The 27,704-nt window shown below is 42.8% G+C and overlaps 1 protein-coding gene across 2 annotated transcripts in view; it reads left to right on the forward strand.

Annotated features, from left to right (window-relative positions):
• Positions 1 to 359: 359 nt before the first annotated feature.
• Positions 360 to 27,704, forward strand: part of BASP1 (brain abundant membrane attached signal protein 1) — an 89,599-nt gene continuing 62,254 nt past the window's right edge. Inside the window, exon 1 of one of the 2 annotated variants that reach the window (XM_053248536.1) lies at positions 360 to 496. The gene's annotated coding sequence lies outside the window, so the exon portion shown is untranslated. Of the gene's footprint in view, positions 497 to 758; positions 998 to 27,704 lie in introns of those variants that run through there. The other variant, XM_053248535.1, reaches the window with a different exon arrangement.

The following is a 27,704-nucleotide window of genomic DNA, read 5'->3' on the forward strand; positions in this document are numbered from 1 at the left end:
CTCTATCTCCCCTTTGTCATCTCGGAGATGCCCCATCACTGGACGGAGAATTGGAAAGTGGCTTTCTTTCTTAATTGCCCCCAAAGTGGAACTTCTTGAAGGCAGCCATCCCAGTCGCCTTGCAGATGGAGAGCCGCTTCCCAGCGCGCTGCGCACTCCAGCATGGAGCTCCCCGGAACGGTGATCTTATGATCCGCTTTTGTTGGCTTGGTTGCGGGCTCCTCTCGTCAGGAGAGCGTGCAGCATGTTCTTTTGTTGGTCTCTTTCTATCTCAGATCCAATTCAGTGACCAAAGGCAGTGCAGCATATCAACAATAATCACCACCAAAAAGAAAGAAAGAAAGAAAAAAAGAAAGCAGGCTTCAATATCTAAGACGGAGAAAGTACTAATTACCTCTGGAGGGCTGAAAGAGCTCCTGGGCAAGGAGGCAATCCACCAGACGAGATCCTTCTTTGGGATCTCGACTCTTTCACGTGGGGCTTTGAAGCTTGCAAGGTATGTTTATGCATCTTCCAAAACAAGACTCCTCTTGGAGCAGGCAAAGCCTCTATTTAAAACCTTGGCTCAAGACGCCCCCTAAGGGCGAGCGAACGCATCTCTTGCGGCGGACTAGCTTTGGGAAGCAGAAATAGTGGTGTGTTGTTTTTTTTTTCTAAAAGAAAAAAGAAAACCCAAACCCGTTGAGCTTCTGTGTGTGTGTGCGTGTGCGCGCGCATGTGTGGCTTTTGAACTGCCCACAGATTGTCACAGAGAGAAGCAGGGAGGAGGGAGGAGGGAGGCAGGGAGAGAAATGCAGAGGCAGCAGCAGCGGCAGTAGCAGGAGCGGCGGCGCCGGCGTTGCTCCAATCAGCCAGTCCCAGCCACTCCACTCCCAGCAACCGAGCGAGAGAGATCTCCGGCGGCTCAGTGGACACAGAGCTAGCCGGGACTCTCTCTTTGTGACCCCAGACCCTCCAGACACCCGCACAAAGGGGGACCGAAGAGCGAAGGAAGAAGGTAAGAGCCGCAGCCGGATCGCCCTCGGAGACTCGAGACCTTGGTTCACACGCCAGCCATTCCGCTCGACTCTTTTCTCCCCGCAGTCCGTTTCCACGCTGTTATCTCGAAACATTGTGTGTTTCTAACAAATGTTTTAAAATGCTCTACAGTAAAAAGGGAGAAGTAGACCTTCCCTATCATGATAGTAGTCCACACGTGTCGTGAGGGTGATGGGTTACTATGTAAGGGAGAAGAGCTGTTTGCATTGATAGGCGTTTGGGTGCGTGCACTGAAATCTGTTCCATACATGAAATGTCTGTAGGAAGATTGTATGATGAGAAGACGCTTGGGGGAAATCGGGGTGGGTGACTTTTGAACTGGCTTTTTTTTGGGGGGGGGTGTCACCCCTCTTTCTAGGAAAAAAAAATTAGAGGCTTCTTGGGGGCGGTGGGAGGGAAGACTGTCCTTTTGGGATGTATTATACCATAAGCGTTCTTCGCATCCTGGTGAAGACATATGGGGAGAAATGCATCCATTTTAAGATCACGTAGGGGAGGGGGGGAGGAAGAAGGGAGAGCGTCTAGCGAGATAACATGGAACGATCGTCTGTCTCATCTTGAGTCTGAAAGGATGGTTTTCACAGTATTACCTGTGGAACACTTGGTAGAAAACGCCAAAGGATCCGTGCGTGATCATCGATTAAAATGTTTACATTTAAAAAAACACTACCATTCCTCTTTTAGTTTTTAGTCAATGTGTGGGTGGGGTGGGGTGGGGTGGGGGAGATACGGTCCTTGTAAATGGACGCCTGCCAGTTTCAACCATTGTGGCATGTAACAGTGCGATTGTTCTTGTTTAGGCGATCGTAAGGAAAAGAGCTTACAGCTTTATTAGCAGTCACGAGTGTTTTTAAAGAACAAAACAAAACAAAATGATAGCAGTCACGGCAGCAATTTTAATCCCTCGCCTGGATAAATGCAAATTTGGGGAGCTTAGCAGTTCCTGGGCAAAAGGTGCGAGACAGCACATTAAAAAAAAAAAAAAAGGCAGACCCACGGGCATCTTCGAAACTAGCCTTTATTAAGGTTAGAGATATTGCATGGATCTGTATTCATAAAGCCCCTTCTCCACATCTCAACTGCTGTTTCCTCCACACTCAAGCAAATGTGGCTTCGTGTAAATTATGGATTCTGCAGTTTTGCTTCATTCTCCACCCCCTGCCGTACAGGATCACCGCACATTAAATGTGCGTTCTGCCTAGATGCCACCATCTCTTTTAGGATGCTTTGGAAGTGGCGGTCACTGATGTGTACACATATGCATGCATGAACATGCACGCACGCACACACACACACACACACACCACACACACAGAGTCTGCCATATCAGGTAGGTAGGTAGGTGAGAAAGCCCTCCAATTTGTTTTCTCTTTTGCAATACTGCAGGGGAAATGAATGAAATTCTCCTGTAATTACCTATTCCTTTGTCTTCATCTAACGCATGCGTAGGAGAGCAGGGTGTGGAAGAGGACGAGGCAAGTCACTCCATCGTTAGTCAGGCTCATATCAGAGTCGGAGGAACAAAGGCAGGCGTCTTGAGATAATAATCATATGAGGATCTGTAGGAAATCCATCTGCCAGTAGTTCTATTCTGTATAAGCATACTGTTAAATGCTGTGTGTGCGCGCGCACGTAAAGATTTCAGTCTCAGTATCCAATCTACAGTTCCATTTGGATGAAATTATGTTTAACATTAAAGGGAAAAGATTATTATTAGATTGTTAATATTGTCATCAGTACAACATGCTGCCACCAGTCCTTTTTCCTCTGTGGGAGCAAAAATGCTTGCAATCTGCTATTAGTTTATGACAAAAATAAGGGTGCAGAAATGAATAGGGTGGGTCTAGGCTCTGGCAGATCTCCGCTCTCGAGTATCTTGCAAAATGGCTTTCAAGCAAGGGGGTTGAGAATAGGGGCAACCATTTCACTCTATTCCTCCATTCACTGTCTAGTATCTGCTAAGCTGGCCATCTTGTCTGCAGACATGGAGGCTAATAGATGAGCTTGGCTAATTGGACTGATCCCTTAGAAGAGGACAATCAGGCAACTTCAGCATAGCTCATACAATTAAATTCCACATTTAATGATATTCTGTGAAGAAGCTGCTGCTGCTGTAGGAGGCACTTGGATGGACACTGCCTACCAAATTTCTCCACCTAGATGGAGGGTCTCCAGTTTTCTCCTATAATCTTTTGCTCTGGGGAAAACCTGTGAAAGATATTTGAAATCTCTCATGTTTGGGTGGTCTCCTCTTGACATCTGGTTTGTCATTTCTCTTCTTCCCACTCTTCTCTGGACTCTTTTAAAGAAGTATGATTTACCAAGCTATAGGGGTGGGTATACAGTTGACCATTTTACTACACATCTGCAACTCGTGCCTGGTAAAATCTTCCTTGCCATTTGGCAGGATATACAGATGATTGAGTTTATCCCAGAGTAGTTTGGTAATCTATACAGGCTTGAGGTATGGTTCCCTATGAAAATGCTGGTACCATAGTAGATTCTGGGAGTGTACAGTTTGTTTGTTTTTTAATCTACTAAGGGTCAGGGGGAAGGATTTGCACAATTAACATCGGCTTAGTTCGAGAGATACAAAAATTCTGTGCTCATTGCAGATGAGAATTTCAGGTGACAATTTTACCGCGTATCTGTACCCTATGTATGGCAAAATTACCACATGGGAGGCTGACAACATTTGACCTGGGGTAGTTTATGTGGATATATTAATATCAGAGCAAAAGGGAAATGATATCAATGAACTGGCTGAATTATCAGATCCATACTAGTGTGGATGTCTATTCAAATGTTTGTCAAAAGAGAGGAACTGTCACATTTGAAGAGAACCACAATTTCCAAGACCAATTCAAATAAATACCTTCCTGCCAAACCCCTGGTTCTTATAAAATTATTGTATGTGTATCCCCCACTTCCTTCAAGGAGCTTAGGTTGTCATACATGATTTTCCCTCCATCTTTTCTGTCCTCACAGCAACCCTGTGAGGTAGGTTAGACTGAGAGACAGTGACCAGTCTGAAGTCTTGGGTCTCCACAGTCCTAATCCAACACTTTCACCACTATACCACATTAGATGTCTATTGGAATTCTGGCAGGCCTCAGAATCAGTCATTCATTCAACAAGATAGTATCTTCTTGACTGTGGGACATAATAGACTAGTGACAGTAACTATCTGAAAGCCATCAGATTTCTGTGTGGGGGAAGAGCAAGATATACTGAAGGGCAGGGTAATCTCAGGAAATTTAAAGGTCTATTGTTGGATATATCCAGCATTTAGATTGCCAAAAAGCCATATGCTTTAAGTCTGGTTAAGTTTTATTCCTCAAGATAACTATAGCAACTATCATCACAGGTCAGACAGTTATTTTTTAAAAAAGCAAAGGGGTTTGTGGCTTTGGCATACTTAATACAAAGGCCCAATAATCACTCAGTAACTAGAACAAATGAATTGACCAAAAATATAGGCTCTTCTGAGAAATAATTTCAGGTGGTCTCATCTGAAACACTGAAGAGGGGTATTGTCCCACCTTCTCTAAAACAGCACCTGATCCTGGGGACACAGTTCGAAAATGGAGTTTTGGAAGTTGAATAGGAATATAACCAGAAGACAAATAATTTTTCCTGCTTATTGTTGTCCCCATTAATGGCTCAGCATGTTAGTGATATGACTATGTCCCCATTAATGGCTCAGCATGTTAATGACCAAAAGGGTGTTTTTGGGTTGTTATTGCAAAACACTTGTGTTTTTAATTATAGGGGGTTTTAGTCTCAGGTGCAGAATGCTGCATTCCACAGTCAAATAAAGCTACCAAAGAGGAAACCACAAGCCCGCCTCCCCCCCCCCGCCCCGCACCTCAGTGGCACTTGTTAATGTGTCAAAACAGCTGATTGGGTAAGTCAGGAAATTTGTTAGTGAAATAACTGTTGAGGAAGCTCACCATGCCTCTATAAAACTGATCCAGCTGTGTGTCCTGTTGAAATCCTCCAATTGTGTCCTGTTGAAATCTTGCTCAAATGGTATAAAGCTATTCAAACTTTGTTTGCTTGAAATAATGTTGATACTCTTGCCTGCTTTTCTCTTCCCCCCTCCTTTAAATATGATGTGTTTAAAAAATACTATAAGATAAGAAATATTTTAAACTCTTTTTAAAGAATGCTAATAATAAGTTTCAAGAGCCCCTTTCAATTTCCGCTAGTGCCACGTACGCTCTGATGTCATTGCCACTGCATGAAAACAGCAGCATTAGTACTGCAACTGGAAGCTACAAATAAAATGTATTTTCTGCAGTTTCCTGTTTTTTTCTGTCTCGCGTGCAGTTCCTCAGTACAACTGGTACTGTGATCTTTTCTTTTAACTAATTATTTTGTGTAGTGCATAGTTTTATTTGGGTAAATATATTTTCTCCAAAGAGCACAAAAATCATAGATAATGTAGGTCAATTAAAAATCCAAAAGCCAAATTCTGGTAATACCTTTATTAAAACCAACCAAAACAACTTAGCTAGAAAACTTGAAAGCTTGCTGCTCACAACTTTGTGTCATTGTGGTTGGTCATAAATAAAGGTATTATCAGGCTGTGGCTCTTAGTATTTGCTGAAACCCATAGTATAAACATGTATGCCTTTAATCTGAATCAGAATTCAACCCTGGGACCATTTTCCAGTGTCCATGCTCTCTCAGAACATGAGAATTAATAACAGCATGCCCACCGAATGTGCAGTTTCGGTGGAAACTGAAGTAGGGTCAGCCTCCACACATCTGGGAAGCAGTCCTCTGTGTCTGTGGTGTTAGAAATTAGCCACTAGTGCAGTGCCTGCCCTTCTTCTTCTTCTTCTTTTTTTTGCAGGGCTTTTATGCATTACATTTCCCTTAGACATGATCCAGGATTTTAAGCCAATGATGGAATTCTGTAGATGTTTCCCTTTACCCTCAATCTCCGACATGAGAAGAGAAACTGCCATCTTTAAGATGATGGGGAGAAGCCTTGCCACAAGGCTGGAGCACATGTTACAGTTACCATGGGGATGATGCCACCTTGGCAAGTTCTCCAATCCCCTACTATAATGTGTAGGAGTACTTTATTGCATAGGGCACCACCACAAAGCTGTGAGTCCGGACACCACTTGCAGAGGCTGTCAGGACTGTGGAGCTGTGGCATGTAAACTTAGAGGTCATTCTCACAGTCAGAAATGGAGTTCTACCTGGGATTGGGAGCTGTGTGTGCTCCTAATTTTCGGTTGTGTAGAAGTAAGGTAAGAGGAAAACCTGGGTAAAAGTGATTGTGTGGAAGCAAGGTAGGGGAAAATCTGGGTAGCTTTTCCTCCTATCTTGCTTCCACACAATCACTTCTACCCATTTTTTCCTCCTACCTTGCTTCCAGACAGCTCTAAAACCCGGGTAGAACACAGTTTTTGTGTGAATGACCTCTTAGTGTGATACTGGCATTACAGTAGTGATCAGTGCCTGTAAGTGTTACATAAATCATAGGGTTGGAGAACTTGACATAGTATTTCATAGCATTCCTCAGCAAGCACGTGCACTGGTCCTCAGGTTGAGAGTTATATATGGGAATTTCTGACTAATATAGTGTGTTAATCTGGCTATATCAGGCTACGTGTGGCAGGAGCCTAACACTATGATTTCATGGTGAGCCTGTACAGATCATAAAAGGAACGTGGAGTGAGCTTTCTTGCTCTAAGGTAGCTTGGCAATCCTGCCAAATGATAAAGAAGATTTTTGCCACACATTAGGTGCAGATATGTGGTAAAATGTATGCACATTGCCCTGTTTTCTTGTATGTGTGGAATTTACTGCAAAGCACCTGGAAATGATGCAGTTTACCGCATTTGGTGGAAAACAATTGTGAAAAACCATATATTAATGCAGATCTTTAAACATCATATGCAATAAAATGAACAATAGATTTGCTCCCTTTTAAAGTACCCCCCCCTCCGGTAATAAAATTAACAATATAAATACTTTTTCATAGACACTTCATGTACCTAGTATTTGGCTTTTATTTCTGGTCTGTCTCCATCTTGTGAAGGAAAAAAAAAGTGAAAGACTGGACGAGGAGAGAGAAGATGTCTCCCTCCCCGACAACAGTCCCTTCCAAATGATGAATGTTTTGGATTAAGTTGTTGAACTGAGTTGGGGAATAGAAAATTTGGGAAGTAGGGCGAGGGAGAGAGAACTGGTTGGCCTTTTTCTTGTCAATCAATTTGAATTGCAGCTAGGCAACAATGAATGAAGTCAAGGAACAAATTCCTAAAAGCATCAGAGATTTGAAAATAGAAACCATATGCAACATAATGGAGGCCTAATGCATTAAGAAATGCTTTCAAGATATGGTATGAGGGGGAAATGCCTTCAGAGAATGGAAAGCACTTGTAAGATTAATCTCTTCCCTGCAGCATTTTGAGATCTTGCATGCCACAACTTTCTTGTGTTCCAGGCAGTGATAGCATCTAAACATCTTATTTAAAGGGAGATAATGTTAGATTAACTACAAATTGTAGCTGTTGGTTTTGTGGAGTAAATGAAACAAACAGAAAATTGAATCTATTCCTGTTGAATCTATTTGGACCATGTGTTGTGGAGGGGATTGTTTTATCTTGCAATTTTGCTACATTTTGAAAAATAAAATGCTACTTTGATCTTTTCATGCATGTCGGAAACAAGGGCTCCTTCTCTTTAGGTGTCAAGAAAATTAGAGTGTGCACAGCATGCAAATATATAGATATTCGTAGTTAATTACTGTGAATGCCTACAATTCAGACACTTTTTAGCACATTTAAATTTCATCTATTCCACTGAAACTTTAATTTCAGTGGTATAGATAAGAGCATGCTTAAATTTCTTCCACCAAAAGCAGTGGGACAAAAATACGATTTTCACTTGATTGTGCCCAGTATTTTAAAAATGAAATCCATGTCGATTCAGATTTCGGATGGGGACTCACATGATGGAATGCTTCCATATGCAAAGAAAACTAGACTGTTTCACAGAGAAAGCCAACATATCAGGGAGAAGGTTAGGCTAGAACCCTTCTCCCTGACATCTAATTTTCTGTGTAGAGAGAACTTTTTGTATGAAGAAGCATGCTGTCCCCATCTGCAGTGTGAAGTAGTGTAGCCCAAAGATAGGACGGCTTCACACAGAATGGCCGCATCTGAGGTTCATGAGTGCATCTGCAGTCCCACGAGTGTGTATTCCCCTCATCCCCTTGAGAGCCTCGGCTTCCTGTGCAAGTTCTGATATGCTGATATTGTTCATGACATACGAAGCCACCAGTCTTAGCACATCCTGCCCTATTTCTGTCAAGGAACCCAACATCTGCAACTTACTTCAAATCTCAGTTACAGACATCACATTTCCTGACAGAAGTAGGTCAGGATATGCCAAGATTGGTGGGAAGTAGAAGAAGCTCATGCAGGGATGGTGCAGTGGGTGGGGGAGGCATATGCTTCTGGGGCAGCAGATTCTTGTGCAAACTTCAGGTGCCGTCAAGCTGCCCATAGGCTTACTGTCTCACTAGACCACAGAGTTGAAAGTAGGACTGGCATTCAATCAGTTCCCTTCTCCACAAAGAACTTGCCCAATTGACCAGTCAAAGATTGATCAGGTATATTTAAAAATAGTGAAGTAACAATTTTTACAATACTGGCAAAAAACTAAGATAAATTATATTTATAAAATCTACTGTCTTATAGAAGACTTCAGAGTCCAATTACCCACACACACATTCCCCCCCCCCCCCCGAAGCTTTCAGAATACCACACCAGGTAGCATCTCTTCCCACCAACAGGAAATGCAGTGGAGTAGAGGGTAGTCCTGTCACCTGAGCATTTGTGCCTTGGGCCACTGAGATGATAGAAGTTGTAAATATTTTAATCCCCCACTGTAGGTAAATATGGCGGGTGGATTTTGTAGTGCTTGGACAAAAGCTTCAGGACAAAGGGTGAGTGTTTAAATATGTACATACCCATATCTTATAAAATAGCATTTATTAAAGTTAGCAATATTGCATGGATCTCTGTGGCTTGCTTTTGTCATCTGTATTTGTAGAATACCCCAGAGCTCTTTGCAGTAATGTCCCCTACAAGCAAATGTAACTTCTTATAAATCACAGATCCTACAGTTTTGCTTCATTCTCTACCTCCTGCTGTGTAGCCACTGGATTGCTATGGATAGAATGTGATGACTGCTTATATGTGCTTGCTTTCTTCTGAACCCTGACTGCCTGTGGAAAGATACTTCTGGCAGCAGCACACGACCAGCAGGCAGAATTAGGCCATGTGGCTTAATTGGGAGGAGAGAGGGCAGAACATATCTGGAGAAAGCTTAAGGATGAGGGAAGAACTGTTCCTAAATGAGAAGTATGTGATGCTGACTTCTGTATGGCTGGAGGATAAAGGGGCTTCTCGTTCCATTGCTATCAGATGACCCTGTGATGCATTAAAAAAGGTATGGTGCTACTTACAGAAGCATTTTCTTGACTTCATAGAATTTTTGACAATATTTGGCTGTGTTCTGGCCTGGCATCCCAACCCGAGATGGAAGAAGAGCCCGTGTGGTGTAAATTAGTGTCAGACAAGATTCCTTAAAAAGACAGCCCTCACAAATTCTTGTCCAGCTTCTTCTCCAAGGAAGGAGATTCAGTAGCTTCCCTAGGCAACTGACTGAGAGATCAGGTGTCTTTTTACACTTTGGATGGCAAAACTGGATTTGCAAAGCATAATGTGCACTCAGCAGGGATCCACAGCCAATTCTAGTTCTGTATTGTGTTTATGTAATGATGCCTTAGTTTCCAAATACGTGTTTGTTGCGGTCACACTTTACACATAACACATCTTGGCTGTACAAATGTAATGTGTGAAGAGAAATGGGAGAAATTGTAGAGGATACAGAAGCTTTGCCCAAAGCACCCTGTGATTTCTTCACAGTGCTCATGTGTTTTTTATGTCCTCCTCAAGAGCCATATGGCCTGGGGGATCAAAGGGGTTTTCCTTAGATCTTTGCATCAGATGCCAGATTCCCTGTTTGGTCAAATGACACACAGCTCATCTACACAACTGGAAACTGTGTCCTTCCCAGGTTTGGGAGCTGTGTGCGCTCCCAATTTTTGGTTGTGTGGGTGCAAACAACTAGGTAGGAGGAGGAAGAAGTGATTGTGTGGAATCAATGTAGGTGGAAAAACTGGGTAACCTTTCCTTGATTCTACACAAGCACTTCTCCCTCCTCTTCCTCCCTAATTGTTTGCACCCACACAACCAAAAATTGGGAGCACACACAGCTTCCAAACTTGGGTAGGACACAGATTCCGGTTGTGTGAATGACCTCACAGTCTGACTATGAGTGTATATACACCAGTTGTTTCCCCATTCTTTTACTCAAGATTCAACAGAAGCATTGAAGTATTTATATCAAAATAACGAGAGGGGTTTCATTCAGTCCCTTTCTCTTCCCACCCTTCTGGGTGGGAAGAGATAGGAAGAGATTAATAAAATATATTTTATTAATATGGCAGACCTCATGAGGAGTTAGTTTTTAAAGATAACATATATGGTGTCAGCACAATAAATGAAAAGTAAATCTTTCCCTCATGATAAAGTGGAAAACTTAATAATCCATCCCCTATTCCTTGTATTATATAAGCAAAATACACACAAGGTTGAAATATATATTTTTTAACTTGTCCATTACTTGCACCACATAACTTTATGGTAGTAATAATTCTTGGCACTTACATAGCACATTTCAACACAATTATCTCAGCATCTCTTACAACACCCTCTACAACAGGTCAGTATTATTACCCCCATATTGCAGATGGGGTGCTGAGACTGAGAAACTGTGGCTTGCCTAAGGCTGTCTGAAAGAGTACATGGCTGAGGGAGATCCTTGTTCATAGCTCAATTGCTTAGCAACTACAGTACAGCAGGAAATAATGGGGTTAGTAAGTTGGCTTAGTCACTGGAGCCCTGTGCCTGGCAAAGACCCATTTCAGGGAATCTCTGAATGTTCAAAACCTTTCCCTCAAATATCTTTTTTTTTTTGCTCTCATTTTCTCATTTAGGGCTAAAACTGACCCAGTCTAGTATGGAACTCATAAACTCTCTTCTTTTCCCTTTCCTTCTGCTCTCCCTCTCTCATCTTCCTTTCTCTTTCTCTTGGTTTTGCTGATGAATGTTTTGTGGAGTTCCCTTTTTGTGGTTGTTGTTGCTTAAACCAGTATCTCCTGACTCTTCCTCCTCCTCTTCTTCCTGCTTTTTCTTAGCACAGAGATTGGGTGACATCTTCAATTCCTCCCTTTTCACCATCTTCAACCACTTTAAGACCCTTGACAAATTCTGATGCTGTACCTCTTTTCCTTCAACCTCTCCACAAAGCTGCTGTTTCATTTGTTTTACAGGTACTAAAATTCTTGCCTGTGTCTTAGATTTATTTTGTCTTGTTCAGTCTTTTCATTGCTAGCCCTCTCACATTTCATCTTTACTATTTGTAGTGGTAGCACTAGAACTTTTTTATATTCTGCTCTTCTGTAGTCAATTCATAATGCCTCTGCTAACATCTAATATCCATGGATGACTCTCCATAGTCTCCCATCTTCTCTTGTTACAGTATAATTACATTGCACTCATTGATTTAATAGTTCCTTCACCAGAGAATTCTGGAAACTGTAGATCTCAGAGACGGGTTAGGGATCTTTGGAAATATTCAGCAAATTCCCACAATTCTTTGGGAGAAGCTATGACAGCTAAACTGGTATAAAAATATACATTCACTTATAATGTGGATTTGCCCTAAAGCTCTCCTTTGCTGTGCTCCAACTGGGATAAGGGGAACTGTGTCTTTCAGTTCTTCTTATCCCAGTTTCTATGCCCTCTGCTCCTCATTAAAAGTGATCTCTGTTGCCCTCCTCCTCCTCCTTTGCCTCTTCCATCATAATTCCTGTACCTAAAGTTAGTCCTCTTGTTTTTGTCCATCAAGGATATGTATCACTTCACTGGGCCAGTTTGGATTATACCTTACTGGGCCACACAATTAAAGAAAGAGAACACCCATTGTGCCATCTTCTGCAGACATCCTGATGCCTTCCTGGCATGTTCTTTTTTGTAAGTGGAGGAAGACTGTCCAAACAGCCCCCCTCAACATAATATCAACCTTAATAGCAACAACAATAGCAAAAACTTTATTTGATGTTTATGCCAGAAAAGGCATCGCAATGTCTGGAGAATAATTCACAGTGGGTGCACTCTTGGTGTGTCCCTTTCCTAACCATGTGGGCTGGTAAGGTATCCTCTGAACCATCCCACTTTGAATTTGTTTTATCAAATCCTATATCTTCAGTAAAGTGTATCATCAGATCTCCAGTTCTTTGTCAGCTTCCCTTTCTCCTTCCTGCATCAAACTCGTGATATCCCTTTACCTTTGACCGATCTGTGTTAGTGAAGCATGTTGAGAATGTGGGTGGAGAGGATCCAGGCAGAGTTCAGCATCTGGTGAAGTGCTTGTGATTTCTTCACCATGTGGCCTGTTTGCAGCTCAGTTCACATTAACTGTCCAGTGGTAAATGCACAACACATTCTGTGGCATGAGGCTTGCTGGGTAATTAAGTTGGCATGTATTTGAGTTCAGTCCCACAGGGCTCCTCTCTTCTTCATTTCGGAATGGTGGGTTATTTTTCCTTCTTTGATATAAATGTTTGGTGTGTTGACATGTGAACATGACCAGGGAAATCTGGGATGAGGGTTGGAGTCAACTAGCTGTGCCTCACTGTACCTGTGGCAGTGCAAGTCAATGTTCTGCATCCAAAGAACACTTCATCCAGGAGAAGTTTGGACTTGTGTTTCTTAAACAGAAGTCCCACATTCTTCATGGCAAGCTTTTATTGAAACTGTTTCATAAGCAATTAATATGTGGGGCAGGGGCATCTATCCTTCAAAGTTAAAAAAAAATCACTGGGCATGCATAAAGTGCGCCTTGGCTGCTGATTACTTTGTTGTAGGTATTCATAGGACTGGAATGTTTATAAAATAGTAAGTCCACCTGTGGATGGCAAAAGTTGATTTTTTTTTAAAATGTTCTGGAAGAATCACTTAAAAATCAGGAACCCAAAAATGCATAAATCATCACAAAGATGTGATAACAAAGCCTATGTACATCATATTCAGGTACATCAAATAAAGAAAAAACTGAGATGCTTCAAACCTACATATCAGTTACAGCATATACTTGTTAAATAAAGACCCCAGATCAAATACTTGGTATCTCCATTTGAAAGAGTATCAGGAAGCAGAGCTAGAAAAATCTCTGCTGCCAGTTAGGGTTGACTGTCCTGAGCTTGATGGTCTAACTTCATATAAGACAGCTCCTAAGAAAAACAAATGTAATACATGGAGATAAAGAGAAGATGGGGATAAAGAAGAAGGTGGCACCTAAACTTATAATGAGATGTTTCAGTTGGACAATTAACTGAGTCACTGCTATGGAATTGTGTTCTGGACCACAACTCTTGTATTAAATACACTGTATGTATCTCAGCATTTCATTTTATGGCACATTCCTGGGAAAACTATATTAGGGTTGGTAAGAGTATTTATTCCATTGCTTTTGTAAATTTATTTATTTATTTATTTATTTAATTGTTAAATGTATATGCTGCCTTTCATTAAAACAACCCCAAGGCGGTTTACAGCAAAAATTTAAACACAAGATGGTAAAAAAGACACAATTAAAATATTAAGTGAAAAATATTAAACAAATCTGATTAAAAATTTAAAACAAAAGCATAAAAGCAATACAGAGTATAAAGAGCAGCAGCAGAGAATCAAATAAATGCCTGGGCAAAAAGCCAATGAAAAATGAAATAAAATAAAAACAATTGATTATTGCTGAGTCCCCACCCCAGATTTTAAATTTCTCCCTCTTGTGAGGAAGAAAATGAGGCTATTCTCACGATGGGGGAAACCGGGCTAAAGAAGCCCAGCCCAATTTCCCCCCATTGTGAGAACCAGCGGGCTCATGGGTGAGCCCGGTGGTTCTCTGGCGGCTAGCCCACCAAAGTAGTCCTACCCTTAGCCCAGGTGAGCGGAGTGACCGCTCCGCTAACCCGGGTTTTCCAATTGTGTGCTGCCACGGTGCAGCTCCGTGCCATAACGACACACGAGGAGACCCCCGCCAGGAGGCTGCAAGCAGCCTCCCGTGCTCGGGGGTCTCTCCAGGATGCCCCACCTGTTTGCGTGGGGCATCCTGGAACTTCTGGGAGCCACGCGGCCCCCCGATCCCCGCAGCCCTTGCTGGTTCCATGACAGAGCTGGCAGTCGTGTGGGCAGCCGATCCGGCCGCCCAGGATTGCCTGTTGATCGTCTGCAGAGAGAGTGGGCTAAGTCTGCTCTCTCCGCCCAACCCCATCTGGCGCTTCACACTGGTCGCCTCAGTGCCAGCGCCTCAGTGCTAGCAACGAATGCACATTAAGATTTTTCTGCACATGGCTGAAGTAATTCACAAAGACGTAGTGAACGCTCCCAAGAAGATAAATAATTTCTTCCTGTCTCTCTAATTCCTGCTTATTTATGGAATCATATCTGAAAGGGTCTCACAGGTCATATAGACCAGTAATCTGCACAGAAGCAGGAAATGTTCTTCTGAAAACATCTCTATCATGCTAGCTTGCATAATAGAAGAATGGACCCCATGATCAAACCACAGGTAGAGAGGAGAAAGGATACTCTGTTGAAATCCTGGAAGCAGATACCCCAACAATTAACTAATGCTCCTTGGAGAAGAACCTGCTGCTTCTCTGTACTTATTGAGGCGGGTCTCATAATCTGTGAGACCCGCTTTTGGTGAAACTGCGGGGAGAGCGGGCTAAGCCTGCTCTCCCCTCAGATGATCTCTGTAGGGACCCTGGGCGGTCGTATCGGCCTCCCACACTATTGCTGGCTCCATGATGGAGCCGGCGGGGGCTGGGGGGAGTGGGGGCCGATTGGCCCCCGCAAGCTCCAGCATGCCCTGCGCGAGTGCGCAGGGCATGCTGGCTAGACCCCTGGAGCCAGGAGGTGGCTTTTCACCTTCTCCCCGGGGGTCTCTTCGTGAGTAGCTGTGGCGCAGAGCTGCACCGCGGCTACTCACGATCCGATAGCCCGGGTTTGCGAAGTGCTCGCTCTGCAAACCCGAGCTAAGGGGCTGGCTACCAAAGCGGGTTACCCGCCTAGGAGCCACTGGGATCGCAGCTGAGCCCAATGGTTCTTACGATGGGAAAAATCGGGCTAGGCTTTCCTAGCCTGATTTTTCCTGATCGTCAGAATAGCCCCGCTATCTTACTTTGGAGTGGTAAGTAAAGCCCATGCCAATAGAGAAAATAGACCCGAATGTAGATTGATGTGGAACAGTATGGGTTTTCTTTTAGCTCCTGCTCATTCTTTCCTCTTCAGGTCTGTCAGAGCTTTTGATTCTTGGAAGATCATAGAACAAGACTGCATTCTGCTTGGTAGGTCCCAATATGTATACGCTTGCCCTAAAGAGGAAAAAGAGTTATTCTGCCGACTCCCAAGTTTTTGTTGTTGTCAGTCAGTGTGTTAGCCACTCCTGATTGCCCCATAACATTGAACTCCACTCATCTATCACCCTCAAATCAGTGTCTTCTGTTTTGTGCAACATGGCATCATTCTAGCATCTGAAAAATGCACGAACCAGAATTTTCTCTATGATTCGTTTGCATATCAAGAAGTTTGTGGTATGAATGTGGTAATTTTGTTCATGTTCATCAGCTTATGAAGGTTTTGTTGCTATGGCATTCCTGAAGCATACCCTGACATTTTTGAGACAATTGATCAAAGTTGTCAAAAGTTATCGCTTGCCACAGTGAAATGATATACTATTTTATTGTTTTGACATGTATTTGCTATAGCCTACAGCTACTACAATAAAGATTTGAAAGATATAACAACTGGATGCTGTCCATACTTCGCTATGACACAGACTGCACTGGGCAATGCCATCACACTGGTCTAAACAAGTCCTTTTGTACTGAATGGATTTTGTCATTATTCAGACAGAAGGCATTAGAGTGGAGAAGAGTGCTGCTCCTTCTTAGTATGCAACAGAACAGAACATCAAAGAAGGGGGCATTGTCATGTGCTTTAACATGAGTGGCAAACCTGTAGTGTTGGTACTGCAGGTTTCTGTGGCAACGGAGTTTGTGTCATGCCTGGACAGTGACTGCACAGAGTCAGGTCTACGCTCCTGCTTGCCTCATTTTTTCCATACTCTCTAATGCAGTGGACTAGAGGCAAAACCTACACCACATATAGGTACTGTAGTGTGCACCGCAGTGCTGTTATCTCTTTCTGTGGATATGATTTATGGAACACATGGACCCATACTGTTTGAGATTAATTTCCCAGTTTCAGCTCCATGACTCAGAGAATTGTAGAGTTGAAAGGGACCTTGTAATCCATGTAGTCCAGCCCCCTTCTGGTTCCAGTTCTAGGAAATCTAGAACTAGCACATTCCTGAGAGATGACTATCCAGCCTTGAAGATCTCCAGTGAGAGAGTTACCCACCCTCCCTCAGGCAATTGGTCCCATTGCCGAACTGCTGTTACAATTAAGAAGCAGTAACTCCTGCTTCTTAATGGTAAGAAGCAGGAATGATAACTCCCTCCTGTAACTTAGGTCCATTAGATCTAGTCCTGCTTTCTAGGCAAAAGAGAACAAGTTTTTGTCTTCTATGAGACAGCCCTTCAGGTCTTTGAAGTGTGTTATCATGTTCTCCCTCCATCTTCGCTTCTTTGAGCTAAACATACTCTTTCCTTCAGTCTTTCCTCATAGTGCTTGATTTCCAGATCCCTAACCATATTTGTTGCCCTCTTCTTAACCACTTTGTCTACATTTTTCTTAAAGTGTGGCACTCAGAACTGGATATATTACTCCAGATAGGTATGACCTGTGTGGAATAAAGTGGAACTATTACTTCTCATTACTTGGAAACTGTGGTTCTATTAATGTGGCCTGAAATTGCATTAGCCTTTTTTGAAGCTTCATAACACAGCTGACTCTTCAGTTTGTGGTTGACTGCAATTCTGAGATCTGTTCCGCATATATACCTGGTATTGAGGTAAATGAACTGAATGGTTGTAATTTACCAAATTCTCCATTCCCCTTATTTGAAGATTGGTAGATTAGGTTGTCTCCACTCTTGTGGCACCTTACCTATTCTCCAGGATATTTCAAAGATGATAGACAGAGGTTCTGAGAGTACTTTTGTATATTCTTTTAGTACCCTAGAATGCAAATCATCCAATCCAGGATTTGCTCATTTAAAGCAGATATGTGTTTACTGACCAACACCTATCAGTCAGATGGTATGAATACACAGAGATGGGCAAAATACTTCTAAAAAGTATTTTAGATACAAAATACCTGAGCAAATGTATTTTAGATACAAAATTCTTGGTAAACAACCAATACCAATACAAAATAGAAAATAGTATTTTAAAATACACCTTAAAATACAATGCCTGAAAAGAAGAAACCATTTTGAGATGTTTGTTACTTATCCAAACTTGTTTTCATTTCCTTTAAGCAATAATTCCCCCCCCCCACCAAAGATTAAACCACTCAAGTTGTGCCTTCTGAGGATGTAAATTATCCCAGCAAAGGAAAATAACTGTTCAACAGGACCACTTGATGTTAGATTTGTATTATATCTAAAACAGTAGCCATTGGACAGTGGGATACCCATCCAACATAATGTGCTTGGATTTGACTTGCAAAAACCGGAGTATTTCCAGCTTTTTAAGCACTCAATCAGCTCAATAATTCCCAAACAACATAATATCCTCTTTCTTTTTGCTATGTTTGCTGTGTTTCTCCATTTTCACCACCCTCCATGGGCGTCTACAGACTTTTTAAAAAAACACAACAGGGTGTATCCAGTGTTAATCCTGCTTAGAGTAGACCCACTGAAATAGCTGAAGGTTAGTCATGACAAAGGCTGCAATCCTATAGCTGTGGCATAGTCAAATGAACAGCGTTGTATTTATGGTGAAGCAATCATATGGTCAAATCATATGGGGAGGAGAACAATTGCTTTTACCCCATTTAATCCACTCCTCCTTTACTCTCTATGCTATTCTTGAAGCCCTGAGATCAATTGGTGTGTGTGTGTTTTACTGGAATAAATCAGAAGGATTCCTCTAAACCCAAGCTGTTATTCAGTAAGGAAGTGAAAGAAAGCTTCTAGTTTATATACAAATCAAAAGGATTCATTTGTATATCATCCTACAAATCAGAAAAGAAAGAAGAATCTAACTGCCCCATAAGCCAATGTGGTGTAGTGATTAGGTTGTTGGATGAGGACTGGGAGACCCAGGTTGAAGCCCTCACTCAGTCAGATCACTGAGTGATCTTGCCCACTCACTATTTTTCAGCCTAGCCTACCTCAAAGAATTGTTGGGAGGATAAAATGGGGGAAAACAAACTTGGGATATTGTGCACGGAGTCATCAGCTCCTGTGAGGCTGGCTCTTTATCTCCCTCCCTCCCCACAGGCTGTTGTGAGGAAAAACATGGCTTTTAAAACTTTAGAAGCTTTTAATCTAGTCTAAGAAAGCATGGCTGCTTGTTTTCCTGTATTGTTCTGTGGGTCCCTCAGTGATACAGAAGCTGTTCTCATGACCAGCCTAATCTAGGCTAGGGCAGGCCAGCCAGGGTTAGGATGGTTGTGTGAAGCGTCGGGATCTCCGTGGATTCCGGTGCTCTTGTGCAGCCTGACCCACTTACTAAAACAAGCTGTTAGCCTAGGTTAAGGATGCGAGCACACCCTTGACCCAACTGCCTACAGCCCAAGGAGAAACAGAGATGGGGGAATCCCCAAATGCACCACTCATGGTGCATTGTGGGATATATGGCAGCTGGAATAGTGAGTTCTGGCCTCATATCACTCCATGCTCCCCGTGTAGTGCCGCATAGCTGGGCACATGAGAGGTGTGCGGAAGACCCAGGGCTTGGTCATCTGGGGGGAAGGTGAGTTAAAAGCTCTGCTTTCAGTGATCATGAGAATCAATTCATTGTGTCCCATTCCCACCACAGCCAGGTAACCTGGAAAGCCAGCTAAGCACTTTGCATGCCTTCCAGCAATCTGAACATAAAGCTCTCTAAAGGTAAACTTCAGACAGAGAGTATGCTGATGCTTTGTTTCGCAGAGAGGAACGAAATGGACATTTGCTACCATTAGTCAGTCACAGTAAACAATAGGGGACAGGAAGATATTTGTAAACTACTCTGCAAAACAACCTGCCTAAGCCTTAGGCGACTTACAAATTTACACAGAGATTGGACCAGAAGAACTTCAGGCACTTCAAGTCAGGTTAGGTTTCTAGTTGCTGTGTTGCAGCTAGAGGGACAGAGAAACTTTAAAGCAAGAGAGCTGTGAGGTAGGGAGTTCTCTTGCATCCAAAATCCAGGGGTGGGGGGAAGCTGCTCTCCCCTCCCCATCCGCCCGGACTCCCATGCCACTCTCACCCCTCATTTCTCATTTTACCCACAGGGACAGTCTCTCCCCCCCACTTTGATTTTCAAACTTGGCTGACTGACCAGTCAGCAGCAGAGTAGAACTATTCAAACTTCAGGTGGTGAGAGGGAGGAACAGAGCACACACACAAGGATCTCCTGTACTGGAAGGAAACCTTTCCTGTAGGCTGCCTGTTTGCAATAAAAAGGCAGCTCCTGAAGCAAGAAAGCAAAGCAATGATGGGCTGAGATGTATTTTGGTTTCAGCAATGTATTTTTAAAAATACAAAATACCTGAGCAAATGTATTTTAGATTCAAAATACAAAAGTATTGCAAATATGTATTTTCACTACTTGTATTTTAGATACTGCCCATCTTGATGAATACAGATAACTTAACTGGTGCAATGTGGGATCAGTTTACACAATGATTCTACATGGTAACATGAGGCTTGCTTGGCTTGTGTTCACTATGTCTGTGTCAGCTGGCCATCTAAATGCTCTATCATAAGCATAGATCACCAGTGAGCACTCAGAAGTGCCTGTAAAGTGGCCACTTTGCTGCAGATAAAATAAAGAATGTGAGCACAGCAAGCTAGAAGCCAAAATGATGGTGTGAATTGGTGCTCAGAGTGATGAATGGTGCACTTGAAAGTGCTGCCCTTTGCTCTTTCACGAAGCTGAGGTAGAAGAACATTGAGACTACTGATTAGCACAGTATCCCTCAAGCGTTTCAAACCCAGGGCCCACCTTTATCCCAGCCTATACTTCTGAACTCATTTTTACTTGTTTACCATGTATGCCCTCTTCTTTTGTTGATTTTTCTCCTTCTCTTTCTCTCCCTATTCTTCAAAACCTTAAGAAAGAGACAATGGAGGTGGTGCCACTGATATGATTCACCTTAGGACAGGGCAGGACCATTTGTGGCTTCCAGTCCAACCGCTGAAGAAGAATGGATTGAAGGACATGAAGGGAAATTATAGGAAGGCTTGCCTTAACTTCTAAGCTCTGTCTCACCACCAAACATAATATGATTTGAGAAGCTACATTCAGTGGTGTCTGGCAGGGACAGTGATGTGCTGTGGTTCACTGGAATGTGCTTTGGTAATTCTATTCATAGAACCTTGAATAAAGACTCCAGTGAGTCTCCCGAAAATGTGAGGCACAGTAGCTTTTCACAGACATTTGAATAATTACCAGGTCACTGGGAGTTCAGCTGTCATGTACTTCTCCTGATGAGTCAGTCTCCCTGACAAACTGATTTCTAAACAAATTATTGATAGTGATGGCAACTGAACTGCAGGGCTTCTTGTGGCAACTTAGAACTTGGCCCAAACAATGCAGTGTATTGACAAGAGTCCATTAAGGCATACTGTCCTCTCAGTCATCTCTTGGGGCTATTTGGTTGAAGGCCGTTCTCTGTGCTTGGCAGTAATTGTCTTCAAGTGCTTGAACTTGACTGGGTAATGTTAACACATCTTCCTGCCAGCTTCTTTTCAGAAAGTATTGTTACCTAGATTTTATAGCCAAAAAACCCAACCCATCTGAACTTTTCTGGTTAGCAAAAAAACCTTGTATGCAGATAACTTCTGTCTAATGTTGGCTTCATAACAGCTCATCTGAAAGAATGGGCCCAGAAACAAATTGCTGAACCTGTTCAGACATTGAGGTAAAGGGATTTGGCCCATGATACATTTGCACTGTGACCCTGAGGGTTGTTTCACACATGACAGCAGCTGTTAGCCAAGGGGCCTACAGCTGGGCTAGGTTCCTGCAGAGGCACCACCTTAGTTATGCAGAGTTGAGGCCAGTTGCAAACAAGAGCCTAAATAATTGATTTGAAAATTTTTGATTACTGGAGAACCTCCTTAATCACAGGTCCAGTACCCACGGTTTCATGTATTCGTGGTTGGGTAATGGATACCCGACCTTGGTATACATGGAGAGAGAGAAATTGGCATAAAAAGTGATAAATCTGCAGGTTGGGGGTCATTTTCAGAACATGATTAATGCACGAGGATGGCGTGTGATATGGTGCCATTTTGAGATTGGGAGCCATTTTATGACTCATTTCACACACAAAAATGGAGGGGAAAACACGATTTGGGGGCAATTTTCTTACTCTTGGCGGGCATCCTTGGACTCTTGAAGGGGAGCATGGTAGGGTACTTTATTTGCCATTTCTTCCTTTTGGGGACAATTATGGGCAGTGTGGGAACCTAACCCCCCCCCCCAATTTTAACTTAACCCACTTACAGAACCTATTCTGGAAATATCTCTAAAATTATTAATATCAGTATGTGCCAGTTGTCACTCTCAAAATCTGGACCTGTGAGGAACTGAGGTGTGGAGAGTCTCTATGGGATCATGGCCAGCAGCAGGTGTCAGTGGGAGTAGGTTCTCAGCAACTCAGAGGGACTGGTTTGTTATCAGTTTGTTTTCTTGGATGGGAAGATTGAATATAAAGGATCACAAAGTGACAAGCCAATAATATATAAATTTGGCCCTTTGAGGAGGGCCATCTGTTTGGCTCCCGAATTGCCAACCCCTGATGCAAAAGATAGGTGAATTAGTCGTATCTGTGGCAACAGCACACGGGGTCTTAGCAGTAGGCCTGTTTGGAGGAAAGAAGATTGATACTTGAACTGTCACCCACTACCTTCTAAAAAAAATCACCAAGAAGTAGATGCTGAATCATGGGTATAAGACTAAAGGGCCAAATCTGGGAGATCTGTCTTTGAGAGCAGACTGGAGGATTGAATGAACCAATATGAGATTTAGGAAGACTGAGCAGGAAATAAAGCAAAGACCAAGAAAGGTTAGAGCAGCACAGGAAGCAGGTACTAGATCTGGTGATGCAAGGACAAGATGGACATTTGGACAAGAAAAGGAGTAAAGTGGGATGAGATGAAGTAGCCAGCACAAATAAGGATGTAGTTTGTTGCCATGTAAAAGAGTGAAGTAGCTTGGCCCAAGAACAATCAGAATTTGAGACATTTTACACCAGCTGAAGGCCTAAGCAGTTAACAGGCCCAGAAAAGCTTTTAATACTGTAAAGCAGGACTCAACTATCACTGTCAAAAAGCTTCCCAAGGAGGGGAATGGCCTTCAGAGCAACATACTGATGTGGATCCAAGTCCATATTAAGTCTAAGAAGGCTTTTTGCTTCAGGCCTACTGCACAAGCATAATCTGTCAACAGTGGATAACAAGGCTGTTTTTTCCTCTTCTCAAACCAATTTAGCAGTCAAATCGGTCTGTGCAAATAACCTGAAAGCTCTAGGGGTTGAATATGTTTTATTCCATACGAACTGTCTAGTATAGATCTGAGTCATTTCTAGTATGGAAGTATTTTAAATGGAAGTTTTTTTAAAGTTAGTGGTTTTTGAATTATAACTATGATCCAGCTAGTTTTAATTCTCATTGATTTCAGCTCTCCCATAATACTTAACATCCATATAGCCTGTTTTAAGCATTCAAAGTGCTTCACTTGCATTATTTCAGCAATTCCAGTGGCTGACATGATGTTGCAACACAATGGTGACATTGGCCATCGGGCTGTGCTGCTTACAGCAACCCCAACAAGCAGCCCTTGGGGGCTGCGCAACTACTTAACACTGTACGTCCACAGTTGTGTAACACTACTTACATTGTTTCCAGTGTAAGTAGCACTGCACAACTGTGGGTGTGCAGTGTTAAATAGTTGTTCATCTGTCCACTTGCAGAAAACTGCTGGGGCTGCTTGTCACATGTGTAGCAGCACTGGACAATGGCCAGAACTGGTGTTGCATTACACATCATGTTGGCCAATGAAAATAAATGAGACTTAAAACTTTGGCAGGATCATGTCCATATGGGGCTCGGTTCTGCCATAGTTAAGCACATTTAAGTCCCATTGATTTTAACAGGGGAGAGAGAAGCACATGCTTAGCTCCAAATTGATCAACTGTGCTTAAATGTGCTTAATGTTGTCTAGAGTGTGCCCATTGAAAAGAGAAAAACGTAAGGGAAAGGTCATTTTAGCATATATTATTTCTCTTTTCTAAGAAACAAGGAATCTGTTTAATAATTCTCCATTTTAATAATACTCCATTTTGATATGTAGGAGTTAGTTTACTCTTCCTTAAGAATGGTTGAAAATGATAAATGTAATGGTAATCGGTACTGTGAAGAAATGCCATCAACACCTTGGAGATTTTTAGTTTGGCTTTATTACAATGATGTCAAAATATGATAAATATCATATGTGAGAGAGGATAGCCATATGATAAATTACAAAGCAGAGACAAATAAATGCATCATCCATCTCTGGTCAGATCAGCTTATTTCTGTCCAATAAATTACTGGACCATAAATTTCTCCTGTTCTTTGGGACCTGTCCAACTTCCCTCGTCCCCTGTGGGCTTTTGTAGTTAATATTTTTCTTTGCTTTGTTCTTGTTTGGCTTTCTTTAAAAAAAAAATCAGACCAAAGAAATACACCTTCATTTTTACCATCTGTAAAATGTCTTCAGAATCTCGCATGACCAGGGTTTCTAGATGGACAAGTTTTAGTTCACAGTCAAGATCAGATTCCCCACCCTACCCCAGACATACAAGAATGAAGACTTCAGATACCCACACTTATAACTGAAAGTAGGCCAGAGTTAACATTAGGCAGGGGGAGGCACACCACTTTAGGTGTCAGATATTGGGGTACCACAGAAGGGCAGGATGTTGTTAATAAACCAGTTAATGTCCTGTCCTTTAGTGGTAGGAAAGGACAGCACACCACTAAAGGACTACTCCACCATGGAAGAGTAGTATGCAGGCACCAAAATGTCTTGGGTGATCTTTCACTGAAAGAAATCCCTACTCAGCTCATTAGGATTTGGCCCAGGGCTGATTCTGTGCTGCCTATATTCTGTGAACATGTGTCAAAATTGTAGTGGACACAAGGTCATGTTTATCCTGCATGTCTCCAGAGTGAACTTTGTAGCCCAGCCATTGTCTTGCTTTGTGTTTATGGAGCACACGTTGCACAGCTCGCCCTGCAATGGGGTCGCATGTAGCTGACTTAAGCGGCATCCGAATATCTTGCAAAAGCTACTGGTTTCTGATTCTGCAATATAAGATAGCAGGCTTAACAGCTTGAAATCTCCCTGGTAGGGAACTCTTCACTTGCTGGTAGTCCTAGAACACCACAACATATAATCTTCTTTGAACTGTGGCCCTTTAAACACTTCAATATGAGAGATTTTTGCTGAGTTGGTAGAAGATTGATGACTCTCTCTTTATTGTTCATAGATGCTCTAGGAGAGCACAATCCAAAATGTAGCAATTTTCACTCTATTCCAGTGAAAGTTAGCTAAGTTGGCACCTAGAATTTCCACTGAAATAATACAGACTATTTAGCTTTAGCCAGGTTAAACTTTATGGTTATGGTAAATGGACCAGCAAGAGAAATATACAGAAACATAGACAGATAAAACGCAAGGAGTCATACACAATAATCCAGGAAATAGTTCAGTTATCCTTGTGCCCGATACTAATAACCAAGTTACCCCCTGCTAACTTGGCAAAGAGGCACCTTTTAATGTGGTGATTCTCTTTATTTAGCAGGGGGAGAGTAACTGGCCCTATCCACACCCAGCACAGTACCTCCAGTAACTGTTGCTGGTGTCTATCTTATGTTTCTTTTAGATTGTGAGCCCTTTGGGGACAGGGATCCATCTTATTTATTATTTCTAGGGATGTGCAAAATGTTTTGGGCACAGAACGATCTGTGCCCCAAACGACCAATTTCGGCTGATTTGGAGCCGAACCGAATCACCCATGATGAGACCCGATAATTTTCGGACCCAAAACGAATCACCCCTGTTTCGGGTCCGAATTTTTCGGGTGTTTCGGGCCTCCTTTTTGTGCCCTAGAAAAGTGCCAGCCTTGTCTTCTTCTTCCCCCTCCGTTTTCAGTTTGACGTCTCTTTGAATTTCTCGCCTTTTTGCCTCCATTGATTTCAATGCAGAAATTGCTTTCCTTTTACTTTAATTGAAAAGGTCCTGGGGCCAAAAGAGTGGAGTGGGGTGGTAGTGCCTAATGGGTGGAGGCTACCACCCCAATTGCAGAGTGATTGGGCAGAGGGCTGATTTTTGGTGAATTTCTGAAGTTTACGCGTCTTTAAGGTTTCCCCCCATTAAGTATAATGGAGGGTGTATCGCTTCACTTCGGGGGGAAAGGGGTGGCCTAGAGCGGTGTGGGGTTGGTGGTAGTGCCGGGTAGGGGCAAGGAAGCTACCTGAATTTTTTCAAAGGATTTGGGCAGAGGGCTGATTTTTGGTTAATTGTTGAAGTTTACGCGTCTTTAAGGTTTTTCCTCATAAGTTATAATAGAATGGAGCTTTCAGCAGCCCCATAAGTGCACTTGGGGGGTGTTGGGGTGGCCCAGAGCGAGTGGTGGTGTAGTGCACATAGGGTGCCAACCACTCCCATGGGTTTCTAACCCATGGCATACAGGGTTCTGTTGTTTCTGAGGTATTCTGAGTGTGGATTCTATGATAGCAAATGAGATTTTCAATGACACACCATGAATCTAAACCTTAAAGACATGAACTTCAACAATTAACCAAAAATCAGCCCTCTGCCCAAATCCTTTGAAAAAATTCAGGTAGCTTCCTTGCCCCTACCCGGCACTACCACCAACCCCACACTGCTCTAGGCCACCCCTTTCCCCCTGACGTGAAGCGATACACCCCCCATTCTACCTAATGGGGGAAAACCTTAAAAATGCGTAAACTTCAGAAATTCACCAAAAATCAGCCCTCTGCCCAATCACTCTGCAATTGGGGTGGTAGCCTCCACCCATTAGGCACTACCACCCCACTCTTCTGGCCCAGATCCCACTTTCTGCCCCCGATCTGCCCCAAAGACACTAAAACTTCAAAAAATCACCAAAAATCAGCCCTTTGCCCAATCCCCCTGAAATTTGGGTGGTAGCCTCCACCCATTGGGCACTACCACCCCACCCCACTTTTTTGGCCCCAGGACCCATTTTTCTTACCCAAATCCATTCAGATTCGGGTAAATCTGAATCTGAACCGAATCGGGGGTGATTCGGGTGAGCAAAATTCGGGCACAGAACAGAACAGGGGTGTTTCGGTTCGGGTCCGGACCGAAACTACCAAATTGCACACCCCTAATTATTTCTATGTGTAACCGCCCTGAGCCATTTTTGGAAGGGTGGTATAGAAAATAAATACATAAATGTAGCTGCCACAAATTTTGCAACTCTGACAGTAGCAGAGGAATCCCAATCTGATACTAGCAATGTAAAATAAAACTCACCTAATCTGCCTAAACAGTTAGGGTAAGTAACCTGGATAGTTAGATAGTAAGAGCAGTAGAAAGGCACATGCAGCACTGTTTCCACCACAACTGAGTTGCACGGACAAATGTGCTCATGATATGGAATGTTCGGAAATCTCCCCTCAAGGTGAGCTGATGCACCAGCAAGAATGCTCTCAGATGGTTCAAAACTGTAATATTAGTGAGATATCTGGCTGGGTGAACCTATGCGTAGAGCTCTCGGACATATGATGCAGTGGGGCCTGTGCTATGTGGCATCTTAAAGAAGACTTAGTCAAGCTTTCCCCAGGATAAACAGAGCAACTCATCCCACTGTTAGGTCACTTCCAGAAGGGGGATTTCTTAGGAGTCATATACATTGGTTCAGCAGCAGAAGTGATCCCCAACCGCAATTCATGCAGGAATGCTGCTGATTTCTGTGTGGATCCTCATTAGTTCAAAATACAGTCCAGGGCATTTGCAAGCCCAGCTTTGTTAGCACAGTCCAAATAAGGGCATGAATGGAATTGCTGCACAGCCTTGAGCCTCTTTTTGGTTTGTTTTTGTTTTTGTACCTGCTTTTGGCACGTCTGGTTTAGTGTAAAATCGCACAGCCAAGCTCGGTCAGTGCCACCCTAAGCTTTCTGAGGGAAAAACAGGTATATACATGTGGAAAACCACCCCAATTAAAATGTGCAAGACACCAAGTAATTTTTGTTAGCTGCTTTCTGGATACAACTGTTTAAATCGGTTTTTTTTAAAGGAAGTAAGCGGACTGCATTTGCTAGTGTCCCAAGAGCAGAGCTCTTCCTTTCAG

This window comes from Hemicordylus capensis, chromosome 4 (genome assembly GCF_027244095.1).
Source record: "Hemicordylus capensis ecotype Gifberg chromosome 4, rHemCap1.1.pri, whole genome shotgun sequence".
Taxonomy (NCBI): Eukaryota; Metazoa; Chordata; class Lepidosauria; order Squamata; family Cordylidae; genus Hemicordylus; species Hemicordylus capensis.